We start from the raw sequence: 19,079 nt of genomic DNA on the forward strand, positions 1-19,079 counted from the left end.
ATATAAATTTTTACATTTCTAAACAATAAAATTCAAAAAATGTGCGTGAGAATTCCTATCTCGCTTCTCGTGATCTCGAATTGGAATTTTGTTAATAGGTTCAAGGGAAACTACAATGAACTCATTAAAAGCACAGGGAAAATGTAAATTTTACAAGGAGATAAACCAATTTCCCTGGGGGATTTAGTGATAGATAAAAACTTATTAAAAATACAAGGTAAATGTAGGTTTTATAAGAAGAGATAACGGTAGATTTTATTAAAAGAGAGAACCAAATTGTTTTAGGGGATTAGTGTTAGATCAAAACTTAATGGAAACACAAAGCAAATGTAGATTTGAGAAGAAAGACGAGTAATGTTGACTATGCAACTTATAATTACTATGGTATGATAATCTAGAAAATAATTTGAATTTAATACACACCATGACAATTTGCACATGGACAAACATAATCCAAATAGTTATGGCATATAAATATATTTATAATATTGAGAATGACATAAGTTGTATCTTCCAAAAATGCCAATATGAACATCAAATTTGAATTCCATCATACATTCAAGTGTCTAATTGAATTTGATTTTATTAGCTAAATTTGGAAAAGCTTAACCTCTCAGAAGAAGAGCACGGGCCAGAGCCTCCAACTCTTCACTATCTTCTCGAGTTTTGTCAAGATTTCTGCATCTTTAGAGGACCTCCATTTGTGCCGACGAATTATCACTGGGAGGCATGGAAAATTTAGTCCATGGAATTAGCGAAACCACAGGCGTTCTCCTCCTTCACACCAAGGACTCGAGGGTTATATGGCTGGGGGATCATATGGTAGGGTGCAGGGATTTGATGCGGATGCTGACTGTATGATGAAGCAGACATGACATGATAAATCGCGGAGTCTGACGCTGATCCGGATGACACGCAGTTCGCCAGCTGTGCTTGCTTGAAAACCAACTCCGCCTGCAAACTTGCAACTTGTAATACATTCATGACACATATCTTGAGTCCGGAGATACCTGCAGAATCGATTTTTAAAATTATAAAGAAGAAAATTTCTGCAAAAGTAAAGAACAAAAAATTCATCTGCAAGAAAATTTCTGCAAATATAAAAAACAAAAAATGCTTCTGCAGAGGCTATCGACATATACACATTGTATAAACGTTCTCAAGATGCGGTGAACATTTAAGTTACCTATTGCTGCAAGGCGTAAATGTGTGCAACGAAGCCATAGACGGGATGTCGGAATCGTGCCTCTGTCTCATACGATATGGTGACTACTGCGTGGCAACATTCTTGCATGGGAATATGCAGTAAAACCTTGAATACATTGCTAGCTCCTAAGATTTTATGAACTGCGACAAAATAAGTGGGGCCTTATTCAGAGCCAAAGTAGGGAGCAAACAGGTTCACAGGGAAAAAATGAATACAATTTTTTTTTTGTCTCTGAAAGAATGAAATAATGCAGAAGCAACCTTAATTCACCATGAGTTGTCCAGTGGAGAGGAAATCAGCGAAGCTCATATCGATGGCCCTCGGCCTGTGTGGCTGTGTTTCCATTTTGCCACTTATAATCTCTTCAACCATTCTGCTACCCATCTTCTTTCTATCTTCCAATCTCATTTGAAATTGTGTATGGTTCTCGTTTCATCTGCCTCTAGTTTAACAGGAAAAGCCGCTTCTTTCTTGATCTTCGTTGGTGTAGAATCAGAAACAAAGTGATCTGTGGCCTCTTCCATGATTTTCATACCAAACTTGTTCAGAGGGCGGGACTGGCCGCCTTTCGCTGCACCCTCCTGGCATCACCATAACAATGGAAGAAAGAACATCAGCTACCGGTTATGGTTATAGAAATTAAAAAAAAAAATTGGGCGGGATTTTAAATTCAAGCTCAAAATTCAAATTCAAATCCGCATGCCATTAAATGCGTACGATTGTATATTGCATCCTAACGGAGGTGGGCAGGGACACCAGCGCCCGGCAGGAACGGGGAGATGTGCATCCATGCATCCATGCATGCTATGGGCTCTCCTGGTGATGGCAATCTGGTGCATTAATGATCCTATAGTCCATGAAATAGCACTCGCCTTCTCTATGCACTCCCTTTTCACTTCCGAGACAAGGCCATCATGGCACATGGAGATTGTTTCTAGGGCTCCACTCTCATCCAATGGGATGCTCTTGCACTTCTAATTTGTCGGCCTAACTGGCCTAGTGCCGCTTCAACCCTACTGCTCCATTATGCCACTACCTAATACGTCCGGGAACCATCCTCCGGGACACGGAGTTTAGTGGGTCACACTCTTGCTCTGGATTGGGATACGTAGTGGCTCTACCACGTAATCATGTGCTTCCCACCTCGGTCCTTTCTGTCTGTGCCTTTGTAAATTTCCAAGTGTGAATCCATAAGGTTGACTTGTCTCATAGGTCCATCCCCTGCTAATGGCGTAGTTGTTGGGCCACGTGCCTACCACTGAGGCTGAGACATACATCATCCCATGATCTATTGGGAAAGAGCTAACCAGCCATATATTGGGTATTTAATGCCCTCAGAGCAGCGCGCGACTTAACGCGATAACACGGGAGCGGGCAAATTCGGCATTAAATAATATTTGCCTGCTCCCGTGTTATCGAGCTAACTAGTGTGCTGCTCTGAGGGCATTAAATACCCAATGTATCGCTGGTTAGCTCCAGCCTATCTATTGTAATTGATCACTTTATACTTTCGGTATTTGGCCCCAGGGATGAGTTGGAAGGTGGGCTTTTCTCCAGCCAATGGGAAGGCTCCCCTCCGCAACCGATTGTTGGCCTACCTGGCTCAGTGCCTTGTCATCCCTGCATACCTCATTTCAATGAAAAAAATAAACTTCTGGGACATGGCCTTAGGGATGATTTGTCATGTGGGCACCACTCCCAACGAATAGCAAAATCATTAGACCTACATGGCTACCAACGCATCTCGGTTGATGTCATCCCTGTTGATCCTATTTGCGATACAATTTTAACTCCCGTGGTAAAATATTTTGGCCATGTCAACTACCTTTGACCAATCATGGTAGAGAAAAATGAGGGGTGTGCCAATGCTAGGTTGCTACAACTAGAGTTATGCCTAGTTAAAGGATAAGGTTAGCTGATTTATTTTATAAGACTAGGTCTCGACTCTCCTTCATAGCGGAATTTCTCTATGTAGGACCTCCTCATTCAAGCATGGTTTCTTTTTCGATTTGGTTGTGTTGGTTCTATGTACGTATGGTCCTAACCCAGAATTTGGCCATGACCACCACAACATGTTAAGCACCAAATGGTTCTATCCTCTTGATCTTGTGATAAAGCCACTCCAAAAATTTCCTGGCCCTTGATTATTCCCCATTTAGGGTCAAGGAATCCCACACATGCCAGCATTGGGGATCTATTGGCCTCCCTCCGCTAAATAATTGTAGTGAACTCCTAAAGGGACTTCATCTCTCTTGCCACACACTAGGGTTCCATGTTCCAAAGAAAGCCTGCAAGCGGCTCTATGGCGCCGTTCAACGTTTTCCGGGACATTTTCTATTAGAAGGGACATACATTCCGTTTCATCAATACCCCTAGGGTGAGATTGTGGGTTGTTGATAATGCATGGCTGAGAGGCCTCTAAGGGTTGTTGGAAGCTCTCTAGCTTGTAGTGCCCCCTCCAGCTACACTGTGGTGCTTTTCAAAGACCTCTAGGGAATTTGGCCCCAAGGCATGGCATAGACAATGGTGTCTAGCATGAGGTGGTTCACCATCAACACCGATGAAGCAGGGATACATGTTGTTCAAAATGAAAGGTTGGGTAAGTCATCAGGAAAGCACGAAATATTGAGATTGTTAAAAGAGGAAATCATCCTCGACATCAACACATGCCTCATAATTGATTCGCGGTCTAACAACTATTATAAGTTGTATATACAAATAAATATTTGTGTATGCTGACCCTGTCAAACAGGTTGCCTTGATTGTAGCTTTTATTATGTAATAAATGTTACATATTGTAATGGTTAGACCCGATCCTTGTGAACCATTTTGATGCCTTTACTCTGTTCACATTTTTATTATTTATTATGTCATAGGCTGGTTCAGACCCATAGGGACTATTTCCACTACTTTTAACATTTTCTTGGCATAGTAATAGCATGTTAATCAATTATGTTGCATTAATGGCATAGTCACGCAGATCAAGGACATAAAAATTTAACCCAGAGAACCATTATACTTTGTTCGACACATTCATGAGCAACATTTGAGTCCAAAATGCAATACATATTCATCACACATATACACACCATTTCATTCAATGAATGCAACACATGTTCAATGACATTACAAATACAGAAAAAATACTTGTCTTGTAATGTGTTTGGGAAATTAAGTCTAGGACAAATACTCTCCACCCAACCATAGAAAGTTGCATCCAAGTTGACATATAGTTGTCACCCTCGAGTCAGATCCTAGAGACTAAGGGGCTTGCTCAAAGGACTGAAACACCAATTTCCAGTTGAAATAGGAACTCTAGAGGACCTCCTTCCTCAATCCCACTAGTAGTACGTTGAAACCTTCTTCAACACAAGGAATCCAAAGGTTCACCACCTCCACCCTCAATAATGGTACCATGGATTCACCTTCTTCCCAAGAAGTCCATAATTCGCTACTAAAATTAGGACATGAAATAGTCTACAAATATTAACTCAAAGATTGTTCTCTTCCCAAACTTTCCAAGGCTCCATAGACTACTATATCAACCCACAACATTTATGGAACCTAAGCTATTACAGGGCTCCAGATATTTTATCCCAACCCATATCCTCTAGGGAATCTCAAGTTGTTACGAGGCTCCAGATATTTCTATCTCAACCCATGGACTCCAAGGAACCCAAGTTGTTCCATAGCTCCAAGGATTCTATCTCAACTTACAGCCTCCATGGTATCCTAATTTATTACAGGCCTCCAATGAATAGTAGCTAAACCCACAGCCTCGAGGGAGATAGAGAACCAACCTCCTTCGCTTTTATTCTCTTCTCTTCTCTTCAAAATTCCTTGCTCTACTATTCTTCCTCCTCTACTCTGCTCCAAACAAATTATTGCTCAAATAATTTCTCTGCACGCATGAGAAAATGAGGAATGATAAAATAAGTGACTCATTTTGCATGATCCAAGTTACGGAATGCTTATCCCCATGTATTCAAACCCTTCTCTTTTCTCTCTATTGTTTTTCCTTGTTGCACAGGGATTCCTTCCTCATCCTTTCTTCCTTGCAAAGGTGTCCAATCTCATAAATTTTTCTAGTCCTTTCTTCCGTGTTGTAGTTCACAAGCACATGGCATGTGTACTTCTCTTTGCATCCCACTTAAATTTAGGAACCAATCCATTAAGAACATACACCAACCAGCCTTTAATGGATTTCCCAAAAATATTCCAAATTTCCTACATGAGAAAACCTTTCATATCCCAAGCAAGCCATCCCCTCAGCTATGGAATTTGCGTCCCTTACACTCAACCCATTTTAATATATATATATATATATATATATATATATATATATATATATATATATATATATATATGTAAAACATTACATTGCATTCTTATGAGGGGACCTGGTTTGGGGTTGTCACAAACCCATCCCCCTTGAGGGAACATCATCCTCGATGTTCTTCTACAACATAGGGAAATTAAAAAAAAAACATATATTATTTTATGGAGATTTATACAGAAAACTCTATATAATATTTACAAATAGAATTAGTGGATTTTACTACTACAAAATGAGCCACTTTTCTCAACTTGTCAATTACCACCATGATTGTGTTGTGTTGCCTAGAGGTTCTAGGAAACCTATAATGAAATCCATAGAAATTACCTCCCATTTCCATTCTAGAATGGGGATAGGCTGTAATAATCATGTTGGATGCTTGCATTCATCCTTCACTTGCTGACATTCTATGCATTTAACCACAAATTCAGCCATTTCTTTCTTTAAATTTGGCTAATAATAATACTTTTTAATGGTTGTGAGGGTCTTTTGGTACCCTAGATGGCCTGAATAAGGCATAACATGAAACTATTTCATTATGAGTCTCTTTAACCCATAACTGTTTGGCACATAAATTTTGTTTATAACCCTAATCAAGCCATCATTAGTGAGATGATATTCTTCATCTGCTCCATCTTGTAGCAAGTTTTCTTTTATTTGTTGATACTTTTGATCATGTTGTGTTTCATTTTTGACCTTTTCTACTAGTCCACTTTGTAAGAGCTTATAGCTGCCAAGTGATTTATTTGAATCCTCCTACTTAAAACATCAACAACTTAGTTTTCCTTTCCTTTAATGTACTTGATTTAAAATTCAAACTCATTAAGTATGGCCATTCATCTAGCTTGTCTTTCATTCAGCTTGGTTTGCTCAAACAGATACTTTAGCCCACTATGGTCTATCATAAGGGTAAATTTTCTACCAAGGAGGTAATGCCTCCACATTTTTATAACATGAATGATGGCATCGAACTCCAGATCATCAGCCACATAATTTATCTCATGTTCGTTTCACTTCCTCAACTCATAGCACACTCGGGATATATGATTCTCAACATTAGTGTCTTTGTTCAAAACTTGTTGCACGTAGAGTTGTCCACTCAAAATTATTTCCTTTTCTCTACAAGGATGTGATAGAATGGCCTATCTTGGAGAACTTTTTAATAAATCTCTTGTAATAACCTACCAATCCCATGAATGAACTAACCTCATTCACATTCTTTGGCATTAGCCACTCCATTATAGCCTTGATATTTTCTGGATCAAAGGATATCCCTTACATGGAAATAATATGTCCCAAATAATGTATTTGTGGCTTGAAAAAGTCATTTTTGTTGAGCTTTGCATAGAGCCTATGCTCCCTAAGAAATTGTAGCACTATAGCCAAATGATTTTCATGCTCTTTCCTTTGTTTTTTATTACACCTATATGTGACATCAACAAACACAATGACAAACTTGTCCAAATAAGGACACGACACATTGTTCATTAAACACATGAACATGGAAGGGGCATTAGTTATCCCAAAGAGTACCACTAGAAACTCATAGTGCCAAAATATTGTTGTTATCAACGTATTTTTCTCCCTTGGGTTAGCCCTCTTGAGTCACTATGTTGTTGACCTTTTTCCCGACCCTTGATTTCTCTCTTTCCCATCATTTCTCCCCAACTACACATGGATCAGATTATGAGTTTGTTTGGAACCTTCCAATTACACGGAGGACACCTATTTCGTGTGGTTATGACTAAAATTTCATATTTTTGTCCATGTGATTGGGGGACTTGTTCTAGAGACTTATGGTTCCTAGGAGATCAGTTCGACTCATGATCTTATCTCATATATTCAAGATGGCTAGGACACATTATTAAGATGCATCTCTAACTTATCTTAGTCCTAGGTGTCTACCTTCATCCTCTTGGGAGTCTTATTCTTCCTATTTATACTGGGATATCCTAGAGGGTTAGGCTAGGGAGAATTATGGAGTTATAATCTATGAGAGAGAGCTTGAGCTAGAGATTCATATGCTACTAGTGCGATTCAATTTTGAGAGCTTCATGCTACTTTGATTGCTTGTTCACTATAGTGGGTAGACTATCTCGAAGTTGGGAGAGGAACACCAAAGCTAAAGGTATTGATGTATTCTTGATTATATGGTTAATGAAGATTCATGTTCCCTTCCTTTATATTAGTGTTTCTAGTGATTTATATTCATGTATTTCTTGATGTTTTGATCCAATGGTCTTCTTTGAAAGACTACTTGTCATCTTTGTTTGTTTGTTTGTGTATGTGTGTAGGCTTGGGATCCATAGCAAAAGGAAGTGTTATCATTATTGGAGCAAGGAATTTTTCATTAGGCCCAAATCCTTTCACCAACCTGCGAGGAGGCAAGGTACTCGCTCAATCCCTATAGCATTAGGAACTGCATGGAGACTATTTGCATGATCATTTGAATTGGGGATTATGTTATCTTGGGTTAGCCATATATTTTTGTTATATGGTGATCCTAATAGGGCATAGGATTATGGAGCAATGGCTCCTTGTGTGTATGATTTACCAAAACATAATTAGTTCTTTCAATGACAACATTCATTTTTTATGCCCGCTTCACTTTGGAATCTTTTTTATTGTTCTCCTATTCTGGTTCTTCATTCTCTCCCAAATTTTTATAAGCATTTACGGCTATTTTTGGGGTTTATTTTTCTAGATTTTACTCTTTTTTTCATCTTGGGCACGTGTATTTTAGAAAAACTGACTTTCTTTCCAATCACGTGCACAATGTGTGTCGTAGTGCAGTATTGAGATCTCAACTGAAATTTTCCTTTGTTGAGTGTATGGTTGTAACTGCACTGAGAAAGGATCATCTATGCGGTTGAGAATGTAACCATAAAAACCTTATAATCTCCTTCTGAAACCTTTTTCCTTAGATCTCACTTATTTTTGGCCTTTTGTCTAGTGTCTGGATCTGACTTAGATTTGGTCCTAGTTGACTGGTTCGATTGGATTTGAGTGTCTACTTTTGGAAGGGTTTCTTGCTGCATTTTGGCTTTTTATCGTTCACTTTCTCTCTGAACTAATCTGTTATTTTGATTTTTTATTACTATTAATATCAATTTCTATGTACCTCTGATCTAAATCCACTTAGATTGGCTTGTTTAGGGTCCTCCGTTTTCTGACTGCTTTGGGAGTTTTTGTGCTTTGGTTGAAGCTATTTTCTTAATTTTGGGGTCTCATTTTTCAGATATTTGTGTTTGGTTTAGTGACAATCTAGATCTACCTCGCATTTCATGTTTGCAACATTTTTCCTTTGCTAGGATTTTGTCACTTTTACTTGAATTGTTTCTCTTTTGTGTGCTTGTTGTTTGCGAGTTGTGGTGTTTTCTCTTTGGTTGTTCAATTGTCATCAAAAAAATATTATTTGGGCATGTTTTATATATTTTTTATCGCTCCCTCTTAATCTTCTTTAGGCCTTCCTACCACTAGGGTTTGGTTTTGATCTTTGTAGAACATTGGCTCTTATTTAGACATTGTGCTACATCCCTAGCTTGTTGAAATTGCCTTCCCCTTTTCACCTTTGGATTTCTTGTTGATTGCTTGAAAGTGATTATTTGGCTTTGGATTCCTAGTTGTGATGTCTTTGAAATGATTTTTGTTCTATCTTGCGGACTCTTTTGGCCTCTTTTTGGTTCTTTTTCTTTTGGGTTTTTTTTAGGTCACAATACTTATAACTTTTGGGAGTTGAATTTAATAATTAGTGATAGGTGAATTTTGCAAAGGCATTTGTGTGTTTTGAAGTGAAAGGCTCTTACACTCCTGTAGTTAGCATTCATCCAATTGAAAAGAAGAACTTACATAAAATTGCATAAGGGTTACTAACAAGAGTCTATCACAACATCTAAGTTACACGCTGCATCCCAATTGTGTAAAAAATAGCCATTTAAAATCAACATGATAATAAAACAACTAGAGTCATCTTTCTCTTTCATTGGTAGTACACCATCATTAGCTTAGTCTAGGGTCTTCGAGATAGGTGTGTGAGTCAACTTCTCCAAGACTACAAAACCAACTTAGAAACCTGTAGTAGGGAGTTAAATCCACTTACAGTAGTGCATTTTGGGAAGGCCTTCTAACATGAGGTTAATCACAAGGTCAACTTGGGCTAGGTGAGGTGACATACCCCATTTCGCTTAGTTTTGGGTGGCACAAATCTTAGAATTTGAATGTATTAGAAATGGTGTTATTAGCATTTTTTTGTAGCACTTGGGTGCCACTTGGGAGGAAACTCTCAAAGGGGGTTTTGGACTTATTTTTTCTACCCTTTCGTGTGAATTTGGACAATTGTACCCCAAGGACATGTTATTGTTGTTGGTAACATTAGTAGCCATTATTTTATGGCTCATACACAAGTGTAACGTTGGGCTCGTATTCTTTATACATAGGACAGATATTAGTCATACTCTCTCAGTCCTCTCGGGAGATGACCCACAACTAATAAGGGCACTTGGATTGAGTTTGAAGCTAAAAGGGTTAGGAAGCATGTCACTAGTATAATTGTCCCACATCCAACTTCTTTGTGTTTGGCTTGTGTGTGACTACCTCTTAGGAATTTTCTAGTGCATGTTGTTTAGCCTGAGTCAGTAGTTTGGCCTTAGGGTTGTTTGTACTAAATTAATTTGGTTAATTTACATTTAGTCACCCTAGTTGAACCAAGTCATCATCAGTCACATCAAATTCATGATTTTCCTCCTAGCTAAGATGGACTTGTCACTCCTTCTCGAAGAGTGCCTATCATTGTTCAATACCTAGACCATTCTATAGTTGTGTAATCTATTCTTGATCCTCCTCGTAGTGATTTGATATCCATTTAGCTTTAGTAGATGGATTTTTCTCTCTCGTTAATCCACCTATGACTAATCCTTTAGGACCAGAGTTATTGCAGTTGAATCCTGATGATTCTTATTATTAACCTATTTTACTCTCTAGGGTTAGTACCTCTATGCCATTATGTTTATTGCCCTTATTTTGGGCCTTGAACATTCCCAATGTTATGCCACAACCACATGGAGCCCAGCTTAAGTGTGTAGTTAGAACCTTCCAACCACATGGAAGACACATTGTCCATGTAGTTATAACCAAAATTTCATTGTTTTGTGCATGTGGTTGGGGAACCTGTTCTAAAGACTTATGGTTCCTAGGAGATCAGTTCAACTCATCATCTTATCCTATCTATTTGAGCTGGCTAGGACTCATTATTGAGAAGCTTCTCTAACTTCTCTTAGTCCTAAGTGTCTACATTCATCCTCATGGGAGTCTTCTTCTTCCTATTTATAATAAGCCATATTAGAAGGTGAGGTGAGTTTTGAATGGCCATAGATTTGGAGAATAAGTTTCAAAGAGTCTATATTTCCTTTGTATTCATATTTGAGGGCTTCATGCCATTATGATTCCTTCTTCATTATAGTGTGGAGACACTGTCGGAAGGAGGAGAAGAGTATCGAAGTTAGAGGTATATTGATGTATTCTCATTTATATTGCTAATAGAAATTCATATTCCCTTCCTTATATCAGAATTTGCAATTATTTACATGTGAATTTATCAATGTTTTGAGTTGATGATCTTCTATGGAATATCACTTTTGGTCTTTGTCTGTTTGTGTTTGTGTGCAAGCTTTGGATCAAAAGTGGATGAAAAGGATCACTTTAGTGGAGTGCAAGGATTCTACAATAGACCCAAAACCCTGCATAGGCCTCTAAGGAGGCAAGGTACTTTCTCATCCTTTACAGCATTAGAAATTGCATGGAAGCCGCTTGCATGGCCATTTGGTTTGGGATTTTTTGTTGAATTGACTTAGCCATGCTTTTTGTTGTTTGGTGATCTTAATTGGCCATAGGATCTTGGAGAAATAGCTCCTTGTGTGTAGAATTTACGACAACATAATGGGTGCTTTCAATGAGAGAGTTATTTTTCTTTGCCCACTTCACTTTGGTATTTCTTTGATTTTCTCCTATTCTAGTTTTTGGGGCTCTCCCAAATTTTTTTGATCATTTGCGGCTATTTTGGGGTTTATTTTTCTAAATATTATCTTTTTTGTTTCTGTAACACCTCCTCCCATATTTACCCACTTTCACCGAATTGTCGAGGTAAACATGAGTTGAGAGCTACTATGACATGACTCAACCTCCTAAGTACAGTTAAGTAAGTGGAACTGACAAAATGAAACTTTACTGCCTTTCCTCAAGAGCTACAAGATGCCCAAGAGCTAAACCACCCCTCCAGGTGCCCAAACCCTGAGTCAAATTGCTTTTTCATTGATGTTAGATCCCTATAATACTAGTGATTACCTCATTACTATTGTAGTTTTATCCCTTATTAATATTGTTGTGCCTCTATTGTCCCCATATTGTTATTACTGTGCCCCATAGAATCCCTCTATTGTTATTTTTGTGCCTTTATATTATTATTGTTAGGTTGGCTAGGTTATATTGTGACTCCTTAGACTCATATATATAGAAAGGAGGTTTTGTCATTTAAATCATCAAAGAATCATTCATTTGTGTAATTTAAAGGAGGTTGCCCCCTCGAAGAGACTGAATTCTAAGGCGTTGATCTATCTTTTCGTGAGCTGGTTTCATAACATTTGGTATCAGAGCTTTGGATTCTAGGGTTTCGCTGCTCCAAATAGGTCATCGTGGAATTTTCACTATAATTTTTTTTCTGCGATGTTTCAAAAGTGAAAAAAAACCCATTTGAGAGGAAACCGTACAGAACCTCGGGTCCAAATTTCAGAGCTTTTTACACTATATTTATGGAGATATGATATGAGGAAGTTGGTCTTTTTTTAGACTCCTGAATTACATTCCAAACAGGTGACGTGGGGAAAATAGTCATAACTTTCTCTCTTAACATCGGATTGAAATTTCGTAAGAAGGTATAGAAAGAGGATGGACTGTAGTTTCTTGTATATATTTTTTAGAGCCAAGGGTCGAAACAGTGACACGTGGCATGTCATACAAGTTCGTTCTACTGAACTAGTCTAAAATCATGTCACTGTGGGAGATTTGGCATAACTCTTCCCTGGAGAATCCAATTTGGATTAGACTGGTGGCAATGGAAAGAGGATGCAAAGGGCTACTGCAAATCACAATTTCAGAACTGGAGGATCTGAAATTACATAGATACATCATATTCAATATCAAGCTCCTACAAAGTGAAAAAATGTGTGTAGTTTTTATTTTTATTTTTGCATAAGCTTGGTTTGAAAAATTAGTTTGAAGGAATTCAAAGGGCATAGTAAAGCATTATTATCGATAATTTATGCCCCAAGGAAAGAAAATCCAAACACCTAGTAAGCAACCTGAAAGATCTAGCATGACTCATGAAGAAGAGGAAGAAATGCAACATGATATATCAAAATTACGAGACCAAGTGCAACAAGTGACACTTGCAGAAAAAGTAACAGAATCTAAGATGGATGGTTTAAAGAAAGTTGTAAAAGCTAAGATGGATGGTTTAAAGAAAGGCATAGAAGCTAAAATGGATTGTTTAAAGAAAGGCGTAGAAGCTAAGATGAATGGCGTGGAAGCTAAGATGGACGATTTGAAGACAGATTTGAAGATAGGCATGGAAGATTTGAAGACAGATTTGACAAAGTTTCTACAAGAAATGCTTACTAATGGTGAAAGGGTAGTAAAGGAAACTCATGATGAGAACAAAAGAAATGTTAATCATGATTTCATAGACTCTAATGTTGGATCGAAGACCCACCATATTCCAAAAATCGATATGAGGAAGTTTGATGGCAAGGATCCCGCAACATGGATATTACAGATGGAGCAATTTTTTGATCTCAATAATGTGCAAAACACACAAAAGGTACGTATTGCAACTTTATATTTGGAACCAAATCAGTTTGTATGGTATCAATGGCTTTTCTCTCATAAACAAATTATCACTTGGGAAATTTTTACGGAAGAATTGACAGCACATTATGAGGATACAAAAAGCAACACTTTTTTTAGCCAATTGATAAGTCTCAAACAAAAGGGTTCAATAATGGATCACATTGAGGAGTTCCAAAAATTGAACATAAGGGTAAAAAATATTCCAGAGGAGCATATAATTGATGTGTTAATAGGTACTTTAAAGGATATTATCCAACATTATGTTCCCTTTGGGAACCTAATTCATTAGAGAAGGTATTAAGGTTAGCAAGAACAATGGAAAGAAAAATTATGGCAACCAGGAAGCATACCACTCACAACTATAAAGAGGAAAGTGTTGTTGCCCCTAGCCTTCCACAACCTATAAGATTGACACCACAACAATTGGAAGAAAAAAGAGAAAAATGGCTTTGTTACAGTTGTGATAGAAAATACACTAAAGGTCATAAGTGTGATGAGAAGAAATTATTCTACATAGATTGTGAAGAGGAAGAAAAAAAGGAGCAAGAAAGGTCAAAAGAAGAGGATATACTCCAAGAACAAAGACTAGATAAAGAAAAAATGAATCCGACCATATCTTGTAATGCATTGGCTGGAATTACCACTCCTAAAACCATCAGGATAGAAGGAAAAATCACGAAGAAAAACTGTTAACTTTCGATATGTTCTATGCTAGAGAAATTTATTTAAATTTTCATAGTTAGCAATCACATCAGCATTATGATAAACTACAGATAGAACATAAATATAAAACGCAGAAGACAAGCCAAGACAAGAGGACACAAGATATGGCGCGAGCCAGGGACAAACCCCACAATGTGTGGGGAAACCCTTTGATCAAATCTTCTTTTATCTTCAAAATTCAGCAGAGAGAGAGAGTACATTTGCAACAGAAGTCAACACTTTGACTTTATCTAGATCTAAGCATAGATCATCTCCTATAACGATGAGATCAGTTGAAGACATTCTGCTTCAACTGATACCTATCATCGCGCTGCATCTCGTCCTTATATTGCCCCATGCTGCTGTCCAGGTCCATGATCTTTCTCAGACTAATGTGCATCATTATCATGCTGCTGCCCCTGCTAATGTATCATACTACTGCCCATGCACATGATCTCATAGTGCTGCCCACCATGCTGTTGCCTCTGCCTTCTAGTTGCTTCATCATGCTGCAACAATGCATCATCATGCTGCTCATGATCTCATACATCACGATGTCCATGATCTACATCACACTGCCCATACATCATTGTGTCATCTAATTGGCAAACACAATGAGAAATCTGGGCCACTTCAATGAAATGCAAAATTGTTTTATCTTCTAGGCTACATGTGAATACAATATTGTCTCCTATTGAAAGCTTGCTACTAACTCTGTGATTTGGAAACTTGTTATGGGACTTGTTTTATCTCTGGTATTGTGGTCAAGGAGGAATAGTAAGCTACTACAGTGACATATTTCGACGTTGTTGGACAAGTGATATCTTCGGCCTGTTCAAGTGCTTCCACAATATCATTTCTTGGCTCCTTGCACAATGATACATTTCGCCTCTTGTAGGGTGATAACACAGTGATACACTCGACCTTTTTCTTAACAGTAAAGAGACTGTTCTTGACAAAGCTATTACAACAGTAACATCCAGCCTACACAGTACTATTGACATATTTGGCAGTGGATAGATAGATACAACAATAGATATATGTGACAGTCACCTTGAAAGTTACCTTGCAGTCTTTGCTATATGATGAGTTGCCTCTACGAAAAGTTCTGGGCATAAGAAATAAGTGCCTTATGAAACAACGTATCATGTTGAACTGCGTGTATGACTCTTCATAACTGTATAAACCCTTTATTAACAGCGTGTTAATAAGTCTTTATCAAAATTGCGGCTCACCTTAGTTACGTGGCACCCTTGCACTTAACTGCGGCCTTGCCTTTCCATCACTGCGGCTTTCTGCGGCTTGATTGTGGCTCTCTCCATATCACAGCAGCTGTGGTTACCCTTTATGACAACGACTTCTTATATCACTATGGCTACCATGTGGACAACAGCTAAGTGCTCCAGCTGTGCGTGTATAGACTATGTTCCACATATGACTGCGGCTCTTCATAGCTGCGTTGCTTTTGACATGCGTTCTTCTGCGTATACATGACATCGTTGTGTTTCCACGACTGTTATACTGCGTATACATAACAACGTTGACCATGGCTATGTTATTCTGCGTATACATGACATCGTATGAATGTTTCTGTCATTTCACATAGGGTCTTACTATGGCTTCATAAACTGTGTATAAAAGTTTCCATGGACAGCGTATAAGGTCCAGCGTATAAGGTTTGTTTTCATCCTCATAAGCCTGCGGCTGGCTAGGGCATTACAACAATTAGGGTATCAAAGCAGTTAGGGCACCATAGGCCAGCGTAATCCATAGTGTATCTCCTTCTCCAAAAACCCAAGACGTGGAGAGGAGATCACTTGAAGTGAGTTGCCAAATGACTTCAAATCCTCTTCTATTTATACTAACTTGTAGGGGTTGAATAGACACGTCGGTTGGGCTTCTAGAGCCTACATAAGTGCTGGTCGGCTTGATAATAATTACATAAACAAAATAAATTCATACCTCCAGAAATACTTATCGGAATCGGATGATCTTTGGATCAATCCTATACCTCTCGACGAGAGGGATCCAATAAAAATATCAACTGCCATAAATAAGCTGACCCACATGGAGTTTGATCCTAGTTGCCAATTTAACAAAAACGTAATAGTGTTGATTGATTCAGCAAGTACCCACAATTTTATTCATTGTAAGATAGCAAAATAATTGAATTTCTTCCTATATCCAGCACCAGAGTGTCTAGTGATGGTTGCAAATGGAGGAACGATAAATTACTCTAGAAAGTGCCATAATATCAAGCTATCCATGGGAAAATATATATTGACTAGCCCAATGCTTTCCATTCCAATGGGAGGTGCTGATGTTGTACTAGGAGTCCAATGGCTACAATCCTTGGGTACATTGGCTTTTATTTTCAAGAACTTTTCATGAAATTTTCAACCGAAGGAAAGGAAGTTGAATTAATGGGTATTGCAAGGAAACCGGGAAGATTATCAGCTCTAATGGTATGACAAAGCTTCTAAACAAGGAACAAAGAGGTGTAATTGCACAATTATGTTCGCCAGATGTTTCCACATCGAAATAATCTATTTCTCCAGATCTCCAAAAAGTCTTGGACAATCATTCCAAGGTATTTGAGACTCCCAAAGGTCTCCCACCTATTTGTGATCATGATCATGCTATTCATATGATTCCAGGAAGTGTTCCTCCAAACATCAGGCCGTACAAATATCCCTATGCCCAAAAGAGTGAAATTGAACATATGGTTGCAGAAATGCTAGACGCTGGTATAACTCAACCTAGTCAAAATTCTTTCTCTGCTCCAGTAGTATTGGTGCACAAGAAGGATGGATCATGGCGCATGTGTCCATATTATAGGGAGCTCAACAAGCTCACTATTAAAGATAAATTTCCCATTCCTGTCATTGATGAATTACTGGATGAATTGCATGGATCAATTTACTTCACCAAGTTGGATCTTCGTTTAGGATATCATCAAATCAGAATGAAGACTGAAGACATTCTGAAAACAACATTTAGAACTCATGAGGGTCATTATGAATTTTTGGTCATGCCTTTTAGCCTTACCAATGCACCTTCTACATTTCAAGGTTTGATGAATTCCATTTTCAAACCCTTCCTTAGAAAATTTGTGTTAGTATTTTTTGATGATATACTAATCTACAACAAGTCTTGGAAGGATCTTGTTGAACATGTTGATAGGGTGCTACAACTATTGGAGGAGAAACAATTATATGCAAAAAGATCCAAATGTTTCTTAGGAGTACAAGAGGTGGAATATCTGGGTCATATTGTATCTCATAAAGGAGTTAAGGTAGACCCTAGCAAAATTAAAGCCATTAAGGAATGAAAAATCCCCACATCCATAAAGCACCTACGAGGATTTCTCAGGTTAACAGGGTATTATCGCAATTTTGTTAAGAATTATGGGAGAACAGCAGCACCTCTAACAACATTATTGAAGAAAGATGCATTTTCATGGACCCCAGAAGCAACAAGGCCTTCAAACATCTTAAAGAGGCAATGTGCCAAGCACTGGTCTTAGCTACATCGGACTTCACAAAAACTTTTATTGTGGAATGTGATGCTTCAAGAAATGGAATTGGTGTTGTTTTAATGCAAGATGAAAGACCCATTTCTTTTGAAAGTCGTCCAATCAAGGGAAAGTTTTCACACAAAGCTATTTATGAGAAGGAAATGTTGGCAATACTACATGCACTTAAGAAATGGCGACCCTACCTAATGGGAAGACACTTCAAGGTAAAAAAGGATCATGATAGCCTTAAATACTTTTTAGAACAAAGATTATCCTCTGAAGAGCAACAAAAGTTAGTCACAAAGATTTTGGGTTATGACTTTGAAATCATCTACAAAAAAGGGAAGCAAAATGTGGTGGCAGATGCACTCTCAAGAAAGGATGAGGATATGGAAGCATTGTTTTGCGCCATTTCTATTATCCAACCAGATTGGATAAACAAAGCAAGGGAGGAATGGAAGAATGATGAAGAAGTGTGGGCACTTATTCAAAAGTTACAACAAGATTCTAGTACATCTGATACATTTAGCTGGAAAAATGATTTGTTATGGTACAAAGATCGCTTATACCTCTGTAAGAATTCCCAACTCAAACAAAAGATTCTTATGGAATTGCACACTTCTCCCTTAGGAGGGCACTCGGGATTTTTAAAAACTTACCACAGGGTTAAGAAGGATTTTTTTTGGGATGGCCTTAAATCAGATATTCAAAAGTTTGTGGCAGAATGTTTGGTTTTCCAACAAAACAAAGTTAAAACAATTAAGACCCCTAATTTATTACAACCTTTATCCATTCCAAGCCAATGTTGGGAGGAGGTTTCAATGGATTTTATCACAGGTTTACCCAAGTCTGAGGGAAAGAGTGTCATCATGGTGGTAGTTGACAGACTTACCAAGTATGCACACTTTTGTGCATTATCACAACCATTTAAAGCTAGTACAGTTTCTACTGCATTTATGGAAACAATTCAAAAGCTACATGGAAACCCAAAGATTATTGTAAGTGACAGAGATCCCATTTTCACTAGAAATTTTTGGACAGAATTATTTTCTTGTCTTGGCACTCAGTTAGCTCATAGTTCATCTTATCATCCTCAATCTGATGGGCAAACTGAGATAGTAAACAAATGTTTGGAAGGATATCTTCATTGCTTTGTATCTGATAAACAGACACAATGGGTCAAATGGTTGCCTTTGGCTGAATGGTGGTATAAAACTTCCTTCCATATAGAAACAAAAATGACCCCATTTATGGAACTTTATGGATATCAACCACCATCCATCACATCATATTTAAGAGAAAATTCTAAGGTTCAAGCAGTGGAACATCACATCGAGCATCAACAACAAGTCCTCTAACTCTTAAAGGATAACCTCGTGTTGGTGCAGAATAGAATGAAACAACAAGCAGATCAACAT

General features: G+C 38.0%; 1 pseudogene; it reads right to left on the reverse strand.

Annotated features, from left to right (window-relative positions):
• Positions 1–605: 605 nt before the first annotated feature.
• LOC149214379 (uncharacterized) overlaps positions 606–19,079 on the reverse strand; it is a 38,396-nt pseudogene continuing 19,922 nt past the window's right edge.

This window comes from Pinus tabuliformis, chromosome 1_1 (assembly GCF_031772625.1).
Source record: "Pinus tabuliformis cultivar Carrire ecotype Pingquan chromosome 1_1, CPIR1, whole genome shotgun sequence".
NCBI classification, from domain to species: domain Eukaryota; kingdom Viridiplantae; phylum Streptophyta; class Pinopsida; order Pinales; family Pinaceae; genus Pinus; species Pinus tabuliformis.